Raw genomic sequence first — 10,688 nt, 5'->3', positions numbered from 1 at the left:
TGTAAAAGTGTGCTAATGAAAACTTTATTGTGCTATATCAGAAGCTCATGCCATGAAGACCCATCTCTTGGTTGTGCAGTCTGTGGCCTGGCTGTCACTGTAAACCCCTCGCGTCAACACACATATGAGTGTCCCTGCAGGGGTGACACTGGCAGCTTTGGCTTTTGTGGCCAAGTGTGCAAAAGGAAATGTTGAAAATCTAGGTTACCTCTGTAATCTTGCCTTTGTGGGTGTGTGGTGTGTCCTAGGCTTTAATTGCCCAGCTGCAAAAATGTTTCTCAAATGCACTATAATCAACACTCTCTAAAACCTTAGTCGCATGAGTTTTGTCTCTCTTTTTGGGCTATTTTGCTTTCTGCAGACTGTGCTGAGGCCATGATGCCTGCCTGACAGTGGCATGTGAGCAGCTGTACTTGCACAGCAGTTTCTACACTAACAGTGGTACAGTGCAAGATGCTGATGGGCACCAGCACAAACATAAATATGAAGGACTCAAAGGAGGCTGTGCAGAAAATAAACAATGCAAAGAAAAGCCTCTCTTCCCTCTGCTTTGTGCTTGGAAAAGGGGTTTGACTTGCCATGTAGTGGAACGTAGTGGAAGATTTGGCGAGCAGGTTAGTTAAATGTAAATACGCTCAAGTGACTTCTACCTGTCTGTAGAAAAAGCACATACATCACACTAGTTGTTTTACTGACCTTGTGTGCTTGATGAGTAGAACCTCTGTGTTAGATAACATAGGCCTGTGAGAAACTCCAGGCACCTTATCGCTATGTCTGAGATTCCTGCTTTGTTGTGAGAAAGAGCGGAAGGCTGTGCCTGCCTGAAGCCTTGAAATACAGGTGAGCTCAGCAGGCCCAGTGATCTTCCAGCAGGGCTGAACTCACCAGCGTCTGCGTCCCCGCTTGTGTCACCTCTGCCTGGGAGCTCAGGTGCAACTTCGGAGATCCCCCAGTAGAGAGGTAACTAAAATAAAACTTGGTCTTTGCAATGCGTTCGTGGCCTCTGGCTCTTCTTGCGACGTGCCTGCATATGTGTACGCACCATGCCACAAAATGTTGCGGCTGGGTCTGATTTTTTTTTTTTGATCCTGGGAAGGATTTAAAGCCTCTCTGAGGTTGTGAGCCTCTCACCCTGAGTGGCTGAGCTGGAATAAAACAGATTTTCTTGGCTGACTCTGCAAGGTTTGGGGATTGTTGGCCCTCACAGTGGGATCCCTGGCCAAGACTGGCCCTGAGCACTAGTGGTTCCTGTGCCTTGCTTTACATGCAGGAGGGAATATGCTTTTGGGAACTGTGGTGAAATACGGCAAAGGGGGCATCTGTGATACCCTGGGGGCTCTGTGCAACACCTGCCTTTACTGGGTAATACTTAATGCTTCCTTGAGGGGATTTCTGGTGATGGCACCAAACAGCCTGATTTTGTCCTGGCAGGACACTTGCTGCCATCCCCAAATGCTCAAGGGGACCAGGGGCTGGTAGAACCCTACCTGTGCGTCCCCTGCTTGTGTGGCTGATGGCAGAAGGGTGGAATGGGGCAGCCTGTGTGCCCGGTTGTGCTGGTTTTGGCTGGGATGGGGTTTTGTTTCAATGCTGAGCAAGTGTCAGGGCAAAGGCTTGCAGAGATTTATTCTTGTTCAGGGAAATGTGCAAATTGTGGTTACAAAATTAAGAGCACAAATGGTTGTGAGAGAAGGAAAATGAAGTATTGGTGTACATGCTTGTACCATAACTGTGCCTCCAAATTGAATTAATTGTGGATGCGCTTCCACAGCCCTCCTGTTCCCCCCCATGCTAAATGAAAACTTGCATCCCATTCCTGTTGTCTGAGTGAGATGGAGTGAAACCTGCCCTAAATTATACCGTGGAGGAAAGCTTCAGTTGCAATTTGTTATGATGAGCTTTCCCGTATAACATCAAACTCAGTTATTACAATTAAGTTTGCTTTAGATTTTTGTGCTTTTATTGGATATTTCATTCAGTTGATTTCCTTAAGTGGAGTTCCTGAATGTAGAGTTTTAGTGTTCCTGTATTTGCCAACTTGCTAAAAAAAACTTCAGGTGTCTTGATTTTCTGAGAGCTTCACAAATGCAAGGAAGAGCACTCTGTATTTCATGATAAAGACACTGGGGATGTTAGTAAGTAAACTAATGATCTGTATAATTATAGTGCAGGTTGACATGCCACCGTTTTGCAAACTATTCGTCAGCAGTTGCTGTAAAGCCAGTGCTTCCTGCCTCGCTGGTCCAGAGACTTCAGCACGGACTCTTTTCATGGAGGAATTGATTACAGTTGCAAAATTGTCTTGTAAATTTTTTTGCCTTGTAAGTATATATTCTTTCTACCAGTCCAATGCTGATTCAGTTAAATGCTTTTGTATTTAGAGGAAACTTTTCCCCTGTTAGAGCCTTTCTTGCAAATCTTAGATGTGGTCTGATACAGACTGACTGTATAGGCAAAATCCATGTAGAACTGTTGCCATCTCCATGATTTCTGGTCTCCAATCTTTCTCTGGATCATGGCAAACAGACAGTGTTCGGGTTTTATTTGAATATCTGACTACACTGGAAATTGGGCAAAATGAATTCAGCCATCACTAATAAGAACAGTGCCAAACCCTCAGGAAGTTTCTTTCCTCCCCTGCTTTTCCATAGTCTTGTTTATAACTTATTTTGTTACACAATTGGGGTTTTGTCTGAATCATTTAACCAGTGGCTTTGGAGATGCACCTGTGAAATTGTTTTGGTGTTTTCGTGAGCTGAATTACAATGATCACAGTTACTGTGCACACAAGTGTCCCTTTAGATCTGTCCATCTTGTTGGTGCAGACAGAAATGTACAGAAATTGGATTTAATGCAGAAACACACCTCCATAAAATAGAGTTGCTGTTCTGGCTAGGTAAATGCAGCACTTTAATTGAGTTTATAATTTAAGCCCAACCAGCTGTGTATTAGTAACCATTTTCCTCACAGCACTAACCAGCAACAGCCACAGACATTGAGCTTTATGTTTGATCTAACTTTTGGAAAAATTGTTTAGCAATTAGCGCTAATAGCTGGCTGATACTTGCATAGCATTCAAGTTCAACTGTGCATTTGCCTTTCCCAGAGCAGACATGCAAACAAGATCTGGCACCTGAACAGGTCTGCACTAGACTGAAATTATTCGTGTGTAGTTGGACAAATAAGGAATTTGGAGACTTTTTAGATTATTGAGGTGTTGGGTTTTTTTATTAGATATCTGCCTTTTTAACTTTGAGCCATCCAGCATGGTCTTGAAACTAAGCTTTTAGGCTTAAAAGCTCATTTATTTATTTCTAGGATATTTTATCGGTACTTGTAATAAACTTATGGGATTTAATAAACCCAGAATACCCTCAAAAAGGGGAAACTATTCTTTGGTGTGATGGATGTATGTAAGCAAACAGGTCCAATGTGCTTTGCTCTCAGGTTGATGCCCTTGCAGTGTTGAGCTGTGTGGCACTGGTGGCTCAGCCCCGCTCTTCAGTGAAACCTTATTTCCCTGAATCATCCCTTTGATGTTTTGAAGTCCCAGAAAAGGTGTGTGAGCACTTAAATGGGAACGAACATCTTTACAAGGGTGACACGAGGTGAACAGTGGAAGTGGCAGTACATGGGCTGTGATGATTCCTGAGCTGCCAAGCATAGAAAATGCTCAAAATATCAGATGTGTAAGTTGAAATTGCCTCAAGGCAGCTTAATCTTGTATGGGAGGAATTGGCATAGTGCATAAACCAGCAGAAATGGGCCTTGGCAGCGGCGGAGGAGCAGCAGCCTCTCCGGGACAAGTTGTTCTGAACAGTTTATCGCTCGTGTGAGCTTACGCTTGCTGCGCTGCTGACCTGAGGAACGCATCTCCCAGTTTGATCTCAGCCCGATATTGCCCTCGGCGGAGCAATCCTGTGCTTTATACAAAACCAAGCCAGCCTTTGAGGGAAATCCTCGACGGCTGCTTTGTGCCTGGGTTTTGCGGTGGCTGGGAGGGCTGTACCACTGACCCCGGGTTCTGCAGAAGCAGTGTTAGAGCTGGAAGGGGCAAAAACCCCAGTTTAATGAAAATAATCCATTCTCAAATGTACGTCATCTCCTGCTTTTTGTCTTTTTTTTTTTGCCCCTGATCAGGTTTTGTGGCGGTCTGTGCATCCCAATGTTCAAATCAACTTGGACGGTTTGGTGCCTCAGGGCTCACTTCTGCTTTGTGATTGCTTCGTGCTGGGACATTGCGGTGGGGTTATTTGGGAGAGAATTAAAAGCTTTTTTTGTTGTTCTTCTGGATGATTTTTGGCCCTGAGAAAACCTGTAGCTCTTGCAAAAACATTCAGCATCTCTGAGCTTAAACACTGTTGTAGCATCAGACCTCACTGGATTTTGGCTTGAGGCTTGCATCCGGAAGTATTAAAGTGCTTGTGTTAGACAGGAATGTTACCCTCGATATAAATTTCCATATAAAAACCTCTACTTGTCGTTTCTCCATATATTCCCCCTGTTTGTCTCGCTCTTATTTCTTTTTATTGCTCTTTCTGCTTGGCAAACACCACTGCAGTCCTAGCTGCGTGTCAGCCTTCAAAGGTGCTTCTGCAGGGCAGTGAGGTTTTAAAATAACAATAAAAATGTGTTTAGGCTTCCTATGGGCTCTGTGGGGCTTCTTGCCCCCTGGTCTCTGCCTGGTGAAGGAAATGTGTGAGCAGCGGGATGGGGCTTTGGGTTGGGGGTGACATGAAGGGCAGCCCCCCAGGCTTCTCCCAGGCCCTGGGTGGCCCCGACTGTGGTTTTTCCCTCTCCCATGGGACACCCTGTCCCTGCCTGGTGTCCCTGTGCTCTCCCAGTCCTGCTGTGGCAGGCGGAATGGCATTTACACCTTTAAAACCTCCTCGGCCCGGCCCTGGAGAAGGGCTGTGTGGTTGTTGGCTCCGGCCTCAGCGCTTCAGGGCATGATTTCAACCATGTCTATGGAGACCAATTTTCAACATCAAAACAAACCAGTGTAAGTGGAATTTATATTACCTTTTAAAAACGCAAGTCAACAGAGTTGAGGACTCTGCTTCGAGGAAGCCTCTTGGGTTTGTTCAGGGAATTACTACAAATATTTTACATCCCTTCGGAGACTTCAGGCAACCTCAGGAAGTGTCTGCTGAGGACAGCTGTTGAAATATGCCAGGTTGCATAGCTGATTAGGGGGGTTGTGGGGCCTGGGGTGTGAGAAAGCACCCCTCTGTCACCAAATATCGCACACAGCCTGAAAGCACCATCTAATTTTCACAGCCAAGCTGATCTTTCTAACCAACTAGATAGTATTTTCCCCCTCTGAAGCACAGTGTTTTCAGTTTGGGTGATGGTGGTCAAGAGCAATCAGAGCAAAAGCCTTGATCCTAAGTGCCTGAGTGTGTGTGAATTTGGGTAACCCTAAAGGCAAAGCACTATTGTACTGTCCAGAGATGGAAAATACCCCTGCGGCAATGTCACAGCAGTGTGAAGGGTTGGAGAGAAGAAGGCTGTGGTAGAGGATTTGTCCGGATGCTGCCCAAAGCCCATGGGAGAGGCAGGTTAAAGATTGACAGTGTGCTGGGGGTGCTCCAATGCCTCCAAAATGTGCCTTGAGCTCTCTGTGCTCAGACTGAATAACTTGGAAACTAATAGATTCTTAAAGCCAGAATCTGGAAATTTTACAAACGTGTTTTGTGTGGTTTTTGGATGGGTTGGTTGGTTTGTGTTGTGTGGTGTTTTGTTTTGTGTTTTTTTTTCCCCAAGCTGGTTAGAGCTTATGCCATCTCCCACACTATGGGGAAAAGAAAGACATACTAAACTACTGGACTTAACACTTGAAAATAGCCTGGTTTAGGGGTTTTGGCCAGGGTACAAGTGTCAAACTGTGTCAAGATGAATAGAACTTAACTGTTAACTTTAAATTAGAAGGTGGTGCCAACAAGCTGCTGGCTTAGAGATGTGTTTTAATGATCTTGGTACCTTGCAGGCAGGTGGGTTTGAGTGGGATGTTGGTACCAGCTGAATCCTTGCTTTCTTTATGTAGCAGCACTGCATGTATCTATCATACACAGGTAATGTGTGTGTGCATAATTTTTCAGGAGAGCTTTGTTTTCATTTTTGCCATGATGTGAATGCATTGCCCCTCTAGCTTTTCATTATGCTGGTGTACAAACAGCCGTTCTGCAAAGCACAAATTGAAGCTTCAGAAAAAACATCACTGCAGCTTCCTTTTAATTTTTGCCAGCTCTAGAAATGGAGGAAAAAAATCTTTAAACTGAGCAAAGAAACATATTCCTGAAAAATATTTGTGATGGAACTGGCAGCTTTCAAGCTAGTCTGATGGAAATTGTAACAGCCAGCAATGCCTTGGCTGTATAGCGGTGGGGGGGAAAGGGTTGTTGGAGAGGAGAGTACTTTATTGGAGATGTTCACTGTATAATTTAGGTCTTCCCTCTTCAGCATACCAGAGCAAAGGCAGAAATTTTCAGACCCCCATTACAGTTTCATGTTACTGTTTTGATCCTCGTGATTTGGTTTTTAGTGCAAAATCACTGGCCTCGCGGTGAGCACTTGGCATGTTGCTTCATGTCTTCCACTGTCTACCCACCTTTGCCAGTTTTTAAAGCTCCTGTGAAACAAACCAGCCCTACTAAATATTGGGGGGTAGTCTTCAGACCAGCCCGAGTTGCAAGACTACCTGGAACCTGGTTCATTACAGGAGGAGGAAGCTGCAAAAGCAAACTTTAGCCTCAGGCTTTGAATCACTTCAAGGGTTGATTCACCTTGCGATGTAGCATCAAAATGATCCATGCAGGCTTCCTCCTGTTTTCTTTTGGGTGTGATTTTCAGTTTTTAGGCATTTGACATCGTGACATACTGCTGATGGTGGAGCTTCTGGCCAGGGTAACAGCTTCAGAGCTGCTAATAGCCAGCTGCAAATGTTTTCCCCTGCGCCCATGGGTGCTGGGGAAGAGCTCCTGCTCAGGACAGCCACATATTTAATGGGTCTTGGGAGGCTTTGCTGTCAATTTGTGCAGTAATTTTTCAAATTGATCTGAGCTTTAATCCTGCCATGAGAAGGGGTAAGGGGGGGATGGGACCCAAACTGCATTATGTGTTTGAGATGCAGTGGATTTAAACAACTGTGTAGATGCTCAGCTTTGTTCCCTGCTCCATCTCCAATTATTCCCCATGCTGGATTTGCTTTCTGGAGCTGTGGTTCCCTATGAATGCGCTGTCATAACCACAACACCATCCTTCTGAGAGGTGGTGGTCAGTTCAAGGGCCTTCACTGTTCAAATAAATCTGGGATAACTTTTACCCCATGTGCATCACATTACATTTATCTCCTTTGGTTTTATTTGGCATTTTTCCTCACTATTTGGAGGCCTTCCCCAGAGGGAGAAAGGCTCTGTTGTCCAGGGGATACCCACTTTTACCTGAACAATTGGATATCATTACCAAGCTTTGCTGTTCCCCCTCTTCTATCCCCTTCTTGATTTGAGGCAGGTCCTTTGATATGGTGCCTGTAAGAACAGCTCTGGCACGGTGGTATTGCCAAATTCCTCCTCCAGGAACAGGATAGGAACTTTCACTTCATTTTGCTGCCATTGCATTATTTTATTTTCCTTGTTCCCCTCTTGTGTGGGTCACCCTGCGGCCCCATCAGCCTCCTGGGACTTTGCTTCTGCTGTGATTGCAAGAGGCCCGATTTGCTGGTCTGGACTTTTGCAAGTTGCTCCTTTGGCCTGCCTTGTTTGTTTTTGTGTGCGACCTTCCAGATCTCAGGAACATTTCTATTTTCCTCATTCGTATACAACTTCAGCTTCTCAGAGGATGACTTATTGATTTTAATAATGCCTTTTACCCTGCTGTTTTGGTATGTTGGCTTCCCCTCTGCAGCCCTTACTCTGAGCTTCCAAAATCTGTTTGTTTTCCTAGTTTCCATGCCGCCTGCAAGAATTTTGCTCTTTTGACTTCCCACTTGGGTGTTTGTTGTATATATTCTGTATAGGAAACATTCCTATATATTGCACATAGATACTCCAGAAACACTCAAACTGCAAGAAGAAAATGTGATCCTCAAGAGGAGGTGCTCACAGGTTCAGATGTTTCTGGAGTGGCATCTGCAGGATTTAGACCTCAAGGTGTCTGTGTAACTTTCATGATTGTGGTTTCAGAGTTTAACAGCATAAATATGTTACTTTTGTCAACCCAGCTGGCAGGCTGCTAAATTTGAAAGCCTTTCTGTGTGCTTGTTTGGGTGTATGGATGGGGATGGTGCATGCCTTTGCACAGGGAGTTTTAGTAGATTGTAACTGCAGAGGCTTTATGGGGTGTCTTCTGGGGGAGGGAGGAGAAAAAAAAAAATCAATGTTTTACTAAAGCTATGCAATAAAATGCACTAGAGTGTGTGTTTGTGGGGCAGGAGCTGCTGAAGTGCTCAGCTGAGAGCTGTAGCTTTTTTTTTTTTCCCCCCCGCCTCATTTTCAAAGGTCTGAGCTGAAGCAATTTAGTGGGAATGTTTCCCCCATTTGAGGACATATCTACTGTGTGATTATGTAGAAATTACGAAAATATTAAAATTAAATAGAAATTATCCCAACATATTTCTGGGGGGGAGCAGCAATGCAGGGTGCTGATGTCCCTTCTGGAACTGTTGGGATTGGGGATCAGAAAGTGAAATAATTTCTCTCAAGCGAGAGCAGAAGCAGAATGTGATAGACCTGGTGTGACTGTGTGTACAAAGCAAACCTGGAGCTCACCTTGGTCCAGAATTCTGATCTGCAGGAAGCATTGACATGGGGCTTGGCCACACAGCCCCTGGTCCAGCACCAAGGTGTTTTCTGATACACCAGAGAACAAATCTGGGGAAGCCTTTAATACTGCTTTGTAATATTGTTCTGACACAATGTTTGCAACTTCTTCTGCTGAGCAAATACACAAAATAAATGGGAGGCTTTTAAAAGAGCTAACAAAAAAAAAACCTGATTGAATGTCCATAATCTATATCAATATGAAATTGGACTATATTTTTTCCCATGCAAAAATGACAAAAGCTGTTGTACTGTCCTTCAAATTTGCTTTGGCAACTGTAAGCTAGCTCCATTTTATTAAACAGCTCTCTTTCCTCCTAATATATACAGAAATGTTTGCAGTATAAACATCTCAACTAGACATCTGCTTTTCTCCAGATACAAAACACAGTTAACTTTTTGCCCTGTTTCTGTTCACTGGGGCTGATAACTTTTTCTGCTGGCCAGATGAAATAAAATTGGTTTTTGTAGCAGATGCAGCGCAGTTCAGTTTTGCATTACGCAGGTGTTCCCCCAGCTGGGGAGTGTGGAAACGTGCCATTTCGCTGAGATGATGGTGAGGTTTAGAAATGTGAGGGCGTTAAAAATAATTCTTGGTGTTAACAGTGGGCTTTGTCCCTGGTGGGCTCCATATGCCGAACAGCTGACTGGGGCAGCAGCTGTTCTATATTTTAATAGGAGAGTTATAAAGTTAGAAACATGGATGATCATTCAAAACATAAGCAACGCTTTGCAGTCATGGAAACGAGATTCAACAATAAACTTGCATTTGTGAGCCTTCCAAACAAAATAATCCCACTGCACTGCATTCAGGTGGTCTCAGGGAAGTGAATGAACTTGTGTTTCTATTTCATCAAGTTCTGTTTACTCAAAGTCCAATTTTTTTATTTACTTGTTTCTGTTTTGTGTTTTTGAGAAGATATTAAATTTTGCATGTGATCCTGATTTAGATTCTCCTCCAACAGTGACAGAGATTTATATGAGAATCTTTCCTGGAGTGTGTTATTGATCGTGCTGGTAGAGTACAGCGAAGGCTGAGCAAACACTTTGTGCTCATATAATTTCTGGGGATTTCAGTGTCCTTTCTAACCCAGGTAGCTATTCAAACTCTTGTTGAACGTTTGCTGCAGCTCCGTATCCTTTGCAAGAAGCACACAAAGTTCTGCTTTCCTGGAGAAATGGATGAACCTGCAGGTTTTCCTTCTAACACCACACAGATTTTTCTGGCGTAGTGCGGAGTACAAAAGCTCTTCTTTTTCAGGCGCTGAACCATATTTTCATTTTGATTATGGGCTTCTTTGGGACACTCTCATGCTTGATCACGTACCGCACCCCTATCCAAAACACCAACCACCCCCTTCTAAATTCTATAGTGCCTGGCTCGCTCTGCTCGTATTTTGGTTTGGAGGGGCTGTTATTTCAGCTCCCCGCTTCCATTGAAGCGCTGTGATTCATGTCGTGTGTGGAGAGTGGTGCCCGTGACTGGATTTAGGTCTCAACCAACCTGTAGTAATATAAGGGCAAGTGTCTGGATCTGCACTCCTGAGCTGTGTGGTGAGCTCTGACTTGGCTGGTATGGGTCGTGTCTCACACAGACTGGAATATTGCAAACAGATGTGCAGCGGGGTGGGTGGCAGGATAGTTTGTGCGAAAATAAAATGGGTTAAGCCAGGTGTATGAGCACAATGTGATGTAGAGGGACGAGTGGGCTGAATATAGCTTGGGCACATGTGTGAGCTGCAACTGTCTCTGGTCACACCACTGCAGAAGTATAGAGATATTGTTTTTCTGTAGATATAGTGATCAATTTTGAGTCATTGTCAGACAAGCAGAGATTTAAAATGAAGATTTAAAGTGCTGGTGATGAAC

This window comes from Caloenas nicobarica, chromosome 3 (genome assembly GCF_036013445.1).
Source record: "Caloenas nicobarica isolate bCalNic1 chromosome 3, bCalNic1.hap1, whole genome shotgun sequence".
In the NCBI taxonomy this organism is placed as follows: Eukaryota; Metazoa; Chordata; class Aves; order Columbiformes; family Columbidae; genus Caloenas; species Caloenas nicobarica.
The sequence above is the reverse complement of the archived record's forward strand: the minus strand, read 5'-3'. Positions refer to the sequence as shown.